We start from the raw sequence: 13,166 nt of genomic DNA on the forward strand, positions 1-13,166 counted from the left end.
GCATCCCGTCCTATTCTGCTCTAGCCTACCTCAACAACACATTTTCCTTGTCTTTGTTTTTTTTTTCTCTTTTCCCAAGAGGAAAATAGAAATATCAATAAACAGTCAAACAACATACCTAGTTTTAGTACGGAACAGTACGGTGCTACAACTTGAACATCTTCCCCCTCTGCACAAGTCACCTTTACTTCACTAGCTCTGTTCCGTGTTCGAACGGGGAAAGATTTTTCCGACGGGGGGAAAAACAAGTCACAAAAATCCTTGCAAACAAAACACAAACATCCTTGGCGTTCCTGGGTTCGGTGTGTTGAAGAGCACAAAGCGCAAGCAAACCGGATCGGCGGAAAAGCGAACTGAAGGATCCCGTCCAGTACGGGATGAACAAGCGACCCGAATGGTGTCAGCAGCATCAGCAGTGAACCAGCAGTGGCTGACGCTCACCAGCAACGGGCCAATACTACGGCGAATGTGCCACAACCGTCCGTCGGAACTCTCCAGTGTTCTCCAGTGGGGCATAACTACCCCACCGCAGCGCTTACACACGACCGTCAGTGTGCCATCATCACTTTCACAGCCTAGCCTTTCAGGGTGCCTATTGTTCGTGCCATCAATTGTGCTAATGGTTCCCCTACTTTTGGCTATTACTATTATTACTGCTACTACCACTGCTGCTACTGTTGGCCGCTTTAGGCAACGTTGTTGTAAGAGAGCTTTCCATGAACTGAGAGAGAGAGAGAAGAGATCGAGAGAGCAAGTGATACGCGAGAAAGATATGATGGCTTCTCTGATACTTAAACACACACAGGCAAAAATCCAGTAAGAGTGGATTTCTCTCCCTTATATTCACACTCATCCCACATTCACAGCATCCAAATGGAACTGTGAGGACACAAACTAACACAAACACACATACATATAGGAATGGATGATAGCGAGGAAAAACCCCATGTTTGGCCCACATCACAACCGCACTCTGACAGCACGACAGCTTCGTCACGCTGTGTCGCACTGTGTGGTGGAAAGTAGCGCGTATGTCCTTCACGGACAATATTTCGCACCGATCATCCAAACCAAACCAACATCAACAACAAAACAGGGGGCAAAAGAGACACGAACGATACGAACGATGATTTGCGTTCCTTTTTTAAACACACAATCATTCAAGTTAAATAACACACACAGTGCTTTAGCTCACACGCCCTTAAGGTGTTTCCTCTTTCTTTTCTTTTCTTTTTTTTGTTGTTGGGAATCTTATCAACGCCTATTCTTCCTCTATTCTCCCCCTTCACAAGCTCCAAAGTAGGAGAATACGTACGCTTTTGTAGCTCAATCATCACTTTGTCCCGGTTCGGGTGTACGACAACCTCATTGTATTTACGCTGGTGGCCAATGCCAACGTATTTACGTGTACATCTTTTACAAACCCCTTTTCCCTAGATCCACACATGGTGAAATGCGTCACCTCGACACATCCTGTGATGGGTTGTACAAATTCTTGCCTTGAGTTTTCTGGATATCAAACCCTTCGGATATTGATGATGGTCCGTTGTGACATGATTAATTGGCCCATGGAGTTCCCCTTTAGACCGTGTCTGTATCGGCCGTTTTCCATCGTACGTAACATTAATTTTAAATTGCACCATGGGGCTCCTGGGCAGCGGGAGCAATACATATAAGAACGGAGGAGGATATTAAAGTAAAAGAATCCTGCCTGGGGTGGTACTGTATTCTTCAACAAAAAAAAGTGAGATGAAAAAAATAACATTTACAATTTGTCACCATGGATTTCAACAGCTTGAAATTGAGTTGTTCTATATACTAGGAAAGGATATCTGAAATAGATTGTGTGGTAATGTCTGGTACCGAAAAAAAAAACTGTAAGCGCTATTACCCATCTGCGCCGTACTCTAACACTATTTTCTTGGGATAGAGCTAACCAAAAACAAAAAAATTGTATCGTATTTATCTCTAGCAGCAAGAAAAAGCACATCCCAAAACTCTATAACACCCTGTCCCGCTTTTCCCCACAATTTCCCCTTCGTTTCACCCCCGGCAAAGCCACAGTTCGGGAAGGGAACATCATTTATCAAGCTCAGCTCAGTCCCATACGGTTGGGACGCAGGAAAGGAGGTTGGGATGGAGGATTTGATGGAGGCGATCATACATCCATCAGCCTCCGAGAGGCATTGGTCTCGCTTCGCACGGATTCACTTCAATCTCGTTTGACGGAATAATTAACCAGGCGCCTCCATCATCTACGCGACCGATGGTAAGCGTCGCTACGTAGTATCTCCAGTGCGCTTAGGACGCGTTTCTCCCACTGTCATAGTCCCCACCAGAATGACTTATTGTCTTTCTTTGTTACACTTGAATGCTCACCACTTCCCCTGGCGGTCGCTTCTTCGCTTAATAGATGATAGACACTACCACCAGCGTTCCCTTTTTTTCTCGCCACCCAATGATAAACACAACCACCGTGTGTACCGTTGACACTAAGCGATGATTCTGTAAATTTTTGGCTTCTCACACAAACGATATCTTCCTTCGCAGGGCGGCTCAACATTCTGGCACTAGTTTAGTGCCCACGGTTCAGGGCACAACACACACACACACACTTAGTCAGGCTCCGCTTATCGTACGCCGTACAGACACGAATGGCACGAATGAATGAGAAAATGGAAAGAAAGAAAAACAACAACAACTAAACGCCTTCAATCAGCACATTACGTAATACGCACACGTTACAAATGGGTTTTTGGGTACGGCATTACCGGTTAACCTAACCCGGTTACGGATTTTGCTGGTTTGGCTGGTGGTTTTTGGGATGATTGATCTTTGAATCGCACCGGCACACAGGTGAAAAGGTGTTCAGCAGCTTCGAAAATGGGCATGTCGCCTGTCAATGGCGTTGCGTTGGTTTAACTTATGTTTTAAAATAATTGAATAACTCCTATTTGTATGCTAGAAGCTAGTTGTTTCAAGCCTAGTAACATTCACACTAGCGGATGAGTCACTCTGATTAGTATTTTCCCGTATTTTCACATTCATTTTTGTGGTTATACTATTCCTTCAAAGTTTATACATATTGTTTAAATTAGTTTAATTTTTTTTTAGTTTAGTGGATGATTTCTATTCAATAGTATAAACTTCCCATAATATAAAAACATAATGTAATTTTCTGTAACCAAAAAGTATTTTAATAAATAATGCTTAAAAAATATCTAGCTCTGGCTGTTATCAATTGATTAACTGAGTCACTCAGTTAAGATAAGTTTAAAGCTACTAATTTTTTTATGATAAGCAAGTATCGCTTGATGGAATAATTAACCAGGCGCCTCCATCATCTCCGCGCGATAAAATTTGTTTAGGATAAGCAAGTTTAGAGTTATATTATTTTTTAGTTATTATTTTTTTAGGACAAGAAAGTATATTGCTAACAAAAATCATACGAAAACTAAAAATTATTATGTATGCGTGTAACGTAAAGCATCTTTCCAACTAGCTAAAAGTGAAGAGCCAAACAAAAAATAGGAAGAGGAGAACAAAATCAAAAGCAACTATCACAATGATGCAGAAAAGGGCGCTTACACACGAAACCAAGCAACAAAACGTTCCCTCTTACCCCTTTCGCATGCCATTCCGACGAGCGTTGGCCAAAGTGTGCACATCATTCACCGGCAGCTACTTATGCTGACTGTTTGATGGTTTTGAGTGCCGTACCGACCCCAATCCCTCCCCTATCTCCAATCCCGGTTCCATTCGTGTCTCACTCTCGCAAGTGTGTTCCGCATCCGGTAACGCCCAGGTTGGTTCGCCCTCAGTGGCACCACCACTTCGGTGTGCCATCAACCCGAACCAAAAACTCACTGGGCCAATCCAAACCATCGCGAAGCCAATGACAATTTCATCATTTTTGCTGTGTTCCACCGGTTCCACAAACACAGTGTCCTTCACTCAATTGCTCGGCCCACTTGAATGGGCCGTTGAATGAGAGAAAAAAAAAAGCTCAAACCCCCACACATACACACTGTGGAATAACTTCTCATCCCTTTAGGACTTCGGGGGATCGTAGCTGGAGGGTGAGTTTGTTTTGGGGGGATGCGTTGAAAAAAGGGCTGCTTCTGTTTCCCTCATCCCGGTAGTGACGTTTCTTATCGTACCCGATCACACAGATAGAGACACACTCTAAATATGTGCACAAATGAACTGAAGATTGTTCGTGGTTCGTGTTGCAGTCCATTCTGTTCGACCCTCTGGGAGAGGAAGATGGTGATAAAACATCATTATCTTTACCTTCCCCAAAAAGGCAATGCAACAACAGCACCAAAAAAGGGGAGAAAATAGGTAGGCAGATTCATTGGGCCTAGCAAATGGGCTTTGAGCTGATGGGGTGGCACATACACCTGTACGATCCCTAGACGATCATAAACAAACCAATACGTGCGTTAAGTAAATGAGAAAATAGAACCCCGAACCACGGAGTTTGGGGCAGGCAAGCCCACCCAACGGTGCCATAAAACTGCTTCTGATCGGACGTTTAGTGATGATTGATGATTGGCAAAATAAAGGGAACAATACAGGAGAGCGCAGCACAATAAAATGGCTGTTGCGACCAACGCAACCATAGTTTGGCACCGTAGATTCTTCGCCGCGTTCACCATAACAGAACCCCAGAAACACCCGAAGGAACTTCGTTATAGCGTCAAAGCGAACCTAGGCCAGGGAAGAAAACAGCATCGAAATGGAATCAATGCGTACGAAACAATAAAAAGAGTTTTAAGATGGGGATAGACTGGCGCTGTCTAGTGTTGTTTTAATGGTGGGTCGTCTGATCTTCGTCAGCATCACATATTGTTTCGATTATTTATTATACACAAAGTCACTCATAGCATAGTCAAAGTCAGCTTAGTCGATTGATTTTTGGGTACGTTTTGCTATGTATTGTTTGTTGCAAATTGAGCAACGAGAGAAGGTGTTAGACATCGCAAATAGAAAAAGGAAAACCAACCCGCCAACTGATTATGAGCCATTGTTGAAAAATGTCCTCTCCTCAAAAAAGAATGTCTATTAATCATAAACTATTTTATTTTACATTTTTTTGCTTGTGCTTCTTGTGATAAAAGGAGACAGATTGCTATAAATTGAAACTATTATTTTTTTTTCTTTAGTGTTCCTCAGACCTTTTTTTGTTTTGACTATTTTAAGCTAAAACAAAGAATTAAGGTGTAAAACTAAAATGAATTTCTACAGAAGCACCCTGGTTAAATGGTTTCAGACTAACGATAACACTATTTCCACCAAGCGTTACTAGAAAATCTTTTAATTGGCGAATACTTGTTAGACAATTTTCAAAATGAGTTGAATTATGTTGTAACATTCTTCGAATATTCTTGAATAGAATTCTTAAATAGAATTATTTAATCCTTAATATTAATGTAAGAAAGGAAATATGACAATCAAATTTGCTTCTTCTACGTTAGAAACGACCTTCTAATGTAAGGAATTCAATTTTGATTTAAATTTTTCGATAATACAAAACTGTACAGCTTTCCCTGTAAGCAATTGTACTACATTCTATCTGTACCACGTAACCGTAACATTCGTTTGCTTGCTGCAAAGAGAACACGTTTCAACGGTGAACACGTTATTGCACTCCAAACCGCCATCTCTCCCGCCTCCATCCCCTTTCCCTTCCCCTCCCCCCCCTTTAAACCCAGTCAACCAAACCAACCGTCAATCCGGTTTTAAAGCACCCGTGTTAAAGTACGTACCCGCCCTTACAATCGACGGACCTAAAAATAGAAAACCAATTCACGCCATGGCCCATTTCGCGGCAAAATCAGCTACTATCAGCGGCCATCTTTTATCAACCTTCCTATCGCTACCTGCCCGAAATGGAGTCGAACAGATAGATGCGGTTCTGGCAATGGGCCAGCCACAGCCATCTATCTGGAAGGCTGTAGGCTGAAAGTGTCTACACGGAAGCAGTTTGTCAATGCAACCCTGGATGGCACAAAACACGGACAAGAGAGTCAGTACGGGGAGGGAAATGGAAGGAACAGAAAACAAAAAAAGAATACTTAACCCTCCCCCAGTCACAATCTGTCAGCAGTTTAAAAGCTGCTCCCGGGACGTATTCGATCACTCCCGGTGCCATCATCCACCGTGATAGGGTGGAGCAAATTTTTCAACAAGATGTTGAACCTTACCACCTACTACTAGGTGCTTTCATGTCCTCCCTCCCCTCCCTTGTGTCACTCCTAACCACATCATCATCATCATTTGGTCCGATACCTGTCCACACTGCGTAGGACATCGTCAGCATGTCACTGGTACCGCTGATTCGAAATAGACCACAGGCCATTCTCATGTCATCTATTCTTTCCTTCTTTTCACTCCATCTCGAACGTAGCTTCGCCCTGCTACCCAGTTCAGGTTTGATTGACCGAAGGTTAAGAAAGAGGACAAGTGTCCGGTGTAAAGGAGACAATTTGTCACATCTGACATTTCGATTTCGATTATCATAACCGGGAAGTCGTCCCGAAGCCGTTGTTGCATCCTTACGATCCAGTGAGTTTTTAAACTTCCGATCATTGGCCAATTGCAAGGTGTGTTGGTCACAGAAATGGTCTCCCACTGGAGGACCCCACAAAGAGGACTATTGACTTTTGTGTTGTCAATCTCACCGGAAAGCTACTAAATATTGTTCACGTTCAGCAGTGATTTATCAACCTTTGGCCTACCGTAACGGGGGACAATGGGGTTTGGGGTTTTGTTAAAATGTCAATCATTACATAGTGTGTGCGCTTGCAGGAAGTATCGGTTCACTGCGTATTGGCCACACCTTCACCATATTCGCTTTTGGGCTCCTTCCGTTGCTGCTCCTAGCGATTTCCTGAAGGAGCGTATAACCTTTTTTTCCCCATTTCTATTCCATTGTAATGCCACTCACACTCACACACGCACAAAAGGACAACGGAAGAAAAGAATGGACATGGTACGTGTGCAGGATAAATGGGTGGATAAATCCACTTTCAAACTATTTACAACTCCTCTTCCTTACCCTTCAAAACCCCCCGGTCACCACAAACCCCTATTCAAAAGTGATCGTACCGTGTGTTCGCAACAAAAAAAACGAAGGACCACGGAACAATTCACCGAACCTTGATTGATGAAGTTGGTGCACGGATCAAACAGGGAAAAAAACCCAACAATGTGTAGTGCTAAAGATGGCGAAAGTTTCGAGGGTTTGTGAAAGTTTGTACAATACAACCTCTCCACACAGCAGCAAAAAAAACACACAACCTGAGGGAAAAAAATTAAATTAAAACATACAACAAAAAATGTGATCCCCATGTGTGTTTGCCGTGTAGCAAAAAACAATAGAGTGAAGTTCACAGCGATGAAGTAGCCTTCAGCAGGTACGGCAGCAAAACTACCGTGCAGACGAAGGCTATAATACCGGGCGCGTATAATGATGTCTTCGGGGCGGGTACACACTACCTGTGATCCTGCGTACGGGGCATACGGACGGAAATTATGCAATCTTCTTACGATGTGCGAAGATTCGCGACCAGAAGGCACTCCTTCTGCTGTTTTTTTTCTTTTTCTCCCATTTTATTCCCTAACCCACACTACATGTAGAGGACACCTTACCCCACAGAAGCCACCCCGGCGTAACCTACCTAAAGGAACGCATTTTTGGAAAAGCGTTATTCCTCAGCACACACACACACACATGCTTTTAGCTCACACAAATCCGAAACTTGCTTCCACGGCTGACAAAACTTGGGCTACCGTTAAGCCATGCAACGAAACCGTACAAAACGGAAGGAAACAACCATAAAGAAAAAGCTTTGGCACCATGATCCGAAACTGTGGCCACGGTGTCGCGAACATAAACCACCGCGCCCCACAACATAAAACACACACAAACACACACAGACACGCGCAAGCTCTCTTCTTTAGCTTTTCTACACACACACATACGGACACGCACGCTCTCTCTCTCTCTGTGTTAAGAAGCTCCAGTTCCCACGATGGGATGCCACACAGGATATGGATCTTGATCGCAAGTATCACACAACTCACACTCGTACACACTCGTCTTTGACACATTTTCTTTACACTATCGAAGTTTTTGTTTTACCACACAGCCACCTCTCTCGCTCTCTCACGCGCACGTTCTTTCTCTCATACACAAACGCAAAACCGTCACTAAGTAGGGGCGCGTACATTGTCGTGATCCTTTTCAATTCACTTTTCAAACTGTTCTACGAAACATTCACAGTAGGCGGCGATGGTTCGTTGCTAGTTGCTTACATTCGTTGCTGGTGCGTGTTTTTTTGTGTGTGGTGATAAAAGCTTTTCTATACCATTTCTCTCTCTCTCTCTCTCTCTCTCTCTCTCTCTCTCTCTCTCGCGTAGAGTCTCTCTCTCTCGTTCTTGCTTACGAGGACTACTATCCGTGACACTAACTCGAACCACACGTTTTCTGCTTCCTGTTATCCTTGCCCATTTGAAAGAAAGAGCATGTATGTGTGCGTATGCGAGAGAAAGAGACAGAGCAAAAAGGGAAAGAAAGCTTTCAAGCAAGCTCTGCCTTTTGAACTTCGGGCTGGTTTGCCGTTTGACAGTTGAAAGGGAGTTGTCAGCAGTTCGCCCGCTTGCCAATTCGGGGTTTGCTTTATATGTGTGTGTATGTGTTTTTTTTTGCTTTCACCATTTTTTTTATTGAGGGGTGGAGGGCGGTAGGATGTGTGTTTTTTTTCTTTTTATTTAGTTTGATATCGTCACTGCGCACATACACACACTTATAACAAACACACACACACACATACATACACAAATGCACTATCTCGCGGCAAGAATCACTACCACGTTTGTGTCGACAGTCGAGAAAGCAAACGCCACTGGGAAAGCCGTCACCAACTCCCTCCATCCCCGGGGTCGTCTCCATGGTCTGGGCGAGATGAACCAACATTACATAAACCTTGGCGGTTTGGGTTAGATATGGAATACGTCTTGAATTCGTGATGCGATGGCCGCCCCGATAGAGCCCTTCGAGTCCCGACGAGTAGAATATTGGATGAAACATGCATTTTTTCTGCACCGTTACGATTTAGTGTGTGATTAGTTACAATCCCAAAATTAGTACAAGTACCAGATTTTCTGCGATGAAATGACTTCAAATGTTGTCCCTAAAATCCGGAATGCTGCGTTACATACAACTCCATTCACAATATAGTAACGTTATCAGTAATAACACATTCCAAGACTCTTATCACGCCACTCGGAGCCACTCGAAGCCAAAGTTGTGACACTACGCACACCCTCCTTCATGGACATGGAAAGGTGTCTAGGTCTACAAAAACACTCTCGAACCCTCTCATCCTTTTTCCTACTTAACCCCCTTTTGTTGGACAAACACACACACACACAGATACACAGGATTGTCAATCCTGTTAGTAGTGGAAGAACAATTGTTTCACACTCGATCTTGAAACAAATCGTTCAAATCATCTCCCATCCTCTAGAGATAAAAAATAGAGAGAAAGCACACACACACACACTCGAACTTTCTCTTTTCCACTGCAGCGTCAAACGAGATGAAACAATAGAGTAAACCACCCACTTCGTCTTCCCACTGACCAGATCTGTGGCACCATGCCTAAAAAGCTCAAAAGGATATTCCCAGCGCACATTTAAAAAAAAAAAGAAAAACACCACGCCACAACACATCACACTGATAATAACAGGGTGGTTGAGCAAGAGAAACATCACGATTGCTGGGAGTAAATAAAAAAAAACATCCCCCCACACACACACATAGATCCATTCTCCAAAATGAGAGCTATCAAGCAGTAGCAAATATGCAAAAACGGGTGGCTACACCCAGACGCACTCTGTCGCAGTAGATCATGTTACCGGGGCACGTTTGCGTTTTGTCAAAATCCCTGCTACAGCTTCACCTAACACTTGTGTATTCACTTTTCCATTTCGAACTCTTCCTTCGTAGACTGGACTGTCCATTAAATGTCCCTTTTAGTGGTGATCGGTGACTCCTAATCGAGGGACAACATCGATTACACTTGATCGCATCCCAACACCACACATTGTATGCTTGTGAAGGGTGATTTTTCCTTAAGAAGTATGAAATGGAAAAGAGAGAGAGAGAGAGAGAGAGAAAATGGATCAGGGTGGGGAAGGGAGTGGAGGCTTGAGAACTATTTTTTCTCTTTCTTCCCAAAAAACCGTTTCGTTCGCTTTTGGGAGCTTTTCGCAAACCTACTCGAAACCGGGATCTCGGATAGCTCTTTCTCCCTTGCTCGTGATACTATTTTACTCTCAACATCCTTTTACATCCATTCGTGTGCTGCATGCATAAACGACTTTCGTACACGCCCGTAAGTTTATAGAAAGAAAGAAAGAAAGAAAAAAAAAGCAAGAAACACATACATCCGATGATGATCATCTGGGGCGTTGTTATTTAAGTGGGCCAACGTTTGCGTTTTTTTCCTCTTTGGGTTTTTGAAAGTTTGTTAAACATTGAAGGATGTTTTTTTTTTTAATTTTATCACGTGAAGAATGGCATGAAAATAAAGCCCCAAAAAAAAAGGCTAAACAAGTAGTGTATATTAGTATGATAAAAAGAAAATGCACACGTACACACACACACGCCCGTACACACAGCATCCAGCAAAGGAAGGATTTAAGCTTCGTGTGGCTTGGCGACAATGAACCACCACCCAGTGTGAGGGAGACAGAGCGCTGCGAGGCATCAACTCGCAGCGTAACAGAGAGATGCACAAAAGCACAAAAGCAAGAGAGCTGTTCGCTTGTGTGAAAGAGAAGAGAAAAGACACTACAATTCCTTTCGCACGGTATCATACTCCAAATTCCAGCATTGACACAAAACCCATCGCATTTTTCCGCATTCAAACCGTGGCAAAAAGGGGGGCGGGGGGGCGGTCTCGAGGGGTGAGGCAACCGAAGAAAAAACCGTTTTCCAATGTTGGCAAATTGGCACTTTCTGCTTGTGATTTCCAAACGGTTGCCTCGGCTTCGAGGGTGGTACAAGTGGGTCTCTGGCTGGCAGTTGATTTATTCCTAATTCCGCTAGAAGATTATCTCTAGCGCATTTACCACACACACACACTGTACGTGTCGCTGTTCGCGCACCCCACATACACACACACACACACACGCACGCACACATTCACAAATTTTCCGATTCTGCGAGCAATTATCACGCCCGTTCGGCGAACGAAGTTGCACACTGTTGGTCAACTTGGTATCCTTTAGTTTTCAAACGCAACCACAATTGCTGTATTACACTGGCTAATCCAAAAAGGCACACATACAGAAACTTATGCACGGATAAAAATTTCGTTTAAGTGTGTGTGCGTGCGTTTTTTTCTTCACTAAACTGGTTTTTGTAGAATGAGAATGGAACGTTTTCGAAAGGATATTTTAGCTGTTTTGCAAAATTTACGAATATCCTTGTTTAGTTTTCGGTAGGAAAACTCACAAAAAAAGAGCACACACACACACACGCAGCCCGTACTTTTGTTGTATTTTCGGTTTTTTGGTAGGAATAAATTCGATTCGATTTTTCATTGACCCAACCACTGGTCAACTAACCGATACTACGAGCAGCAGATGTCCTCGCGTAGTCCCTACTACTTCACACGACCACACTATCTCGGCACTCAGACGACTCTGGCACGGCAGTACGGTTCGGTTGTACTCTCTTGCACTCGGATGTCTTTCTACTGTGTCCACTACATACACACACACAGAGAGAGAAAGAAGAAAGAGAGAGAGAGAGAGAGTGGAAAGGATGCTGTACGAGAAAATCGCGCCGTTAAATACTGGGAAAACGCAACCGTTTTCCACGAGCACGAGGATGGTTCCACGCGCTCCACACTCACACACACACACAGTGTCCAAAAGCTTCGAGTGTGCGTGTGTGTGTGTGTGTCCTCTCTCGTGTAAAGGTATCGAAAAGGGTCAGGGCGTTTTTTTTTTGTTTAGTCTTTTGCTCTTATTATTACTACCATTCTTCGTTCGTGGACTAAGCCGTTTGCCGTTTGGTTTGTTGCTCTAACGCCCCATTATCGGAACACGCTGGGAGCGGCTCCTTATCACACTAACACTCGAGCAAAATGGTGGCAGCAGCAGCAGCAGCAACGATTTCCCAACAGTAACAGAGACCGTTTCTTCTGTATGCGCGCATGTGCGTACCGTATTTGGCTCATTCAAATTCCATTTCTTCCGAGGAACGTTCGCTGAGATTCGTTATTCCATCCTGTTCGCGGTCCAGTACTCCAGGCGCACTGGATGGATTGTTTGGCTCCATTTTTTCGCCTTTTTTTTGTGTCTCGAGCACGTTCTACCAGTCGATCTGCTTTGTCACACCCTGTACGTAGCTGATAGTGAGCGGAACGAGCATCCACAAGTTCGTGTTCGGCATGGGACTGTCATCCTGTTTTTTTTTGTGTGTTTCTTTTGATGCCAGTTGTTCTAAACCTCACCACAACGATGCAAAAGCTCACCGAATTATTCCCTTAAGAAGAATGTAGCGAGCTTTGGTGTTCATAAATGAGAAGCTTTTACCAAAAACTCCCTTTCGGTACGTTTACAGTCGTTAAGGATCACGTGTATTTAACAAAACGAAACGCATTTCACATTTGCTAGGAATTCGCGTTTGGCACATTAATCAAGCGTTGGTAATAATTCGGATTTTCTATAACGATTCAATGTTTTGGCGAAGCTTTATGAAATTTTCCCCGAAAAACGGATCGCATGGTGCGTGCAACAGATGGAGCGATACTTATATTGTGGCGAGACGAATTAATAGTCCACGGCTTAAGTTGCTCCTGTTTGATAAAAACCACTTACGAACCAGATGTGTTGGAGTGCGTAATAAATTTCTGGTGGTCGGATGTGATGCGGTAAAGCAAGTGTGTCAACTATTGTATTCTACCAAAGAAACACGTTTGAAGGATTTTTTTATCAAAACCCGATTGAATAATCCGTTAAGATTGATTGATAAGATTGTTGCTGTTCTAATATCTAACAGAACATATTTTTAATTTATATTTAATTTCGAAACAAGTGTTAACTTATGGGGTTCGTCGTCTAAGAAGTTTCCAAAAAGTGAA

General features: G+C 43.4%; 1 protein-coding gene across 17 annotated transcripts in view; it reads right to left on the minus strand.

Moving 5' to 3' along the window:
* The window catches only part of LOC125763035 (cubilin), a 91,442-nt gene extending 79,622 nt beyond the window's left edge, over positions 1-11,820 (minus strand). For 6 of the 17 annotated variants that reach the window (XM_049425773.1, XM_049425772.1, XM_049425771.1 and 3 more), the window contains exon 1: positions 119-5,358. The gene's annotated coding sequence lies outside the window, so the exon portion shown is untranslated. Of the gene's footprint in view, positions 1-118; positions 5,360-7,685; positions 9,883-11,566 lie in introns of those variants that run through there. The other 11 variants (XR_007418298.1, XM_049425775.1, XM_049425776.1 and 8 more) reach the window with 7 other exon arrangements.
* Between the last annotated feature and the right edge of the window lie 1,346 nt (positions 11,821-13,166).

This window comes from Anopheles funestus, chromosome 2RL, assembly GCF_943734845.2.
Source record: "Anopheles funestus chromosome 2RL, idAnoFuneDA-416_04, whole genome shotgun sequence".
In the NCBI taxonomy this organism is placed as follows: domain Eukaryota; kingdom Metazoa; phylum Arthropoda; class Insecta; order Diptera; family Culicidae; genus Anopheles; species Anopheles funestus.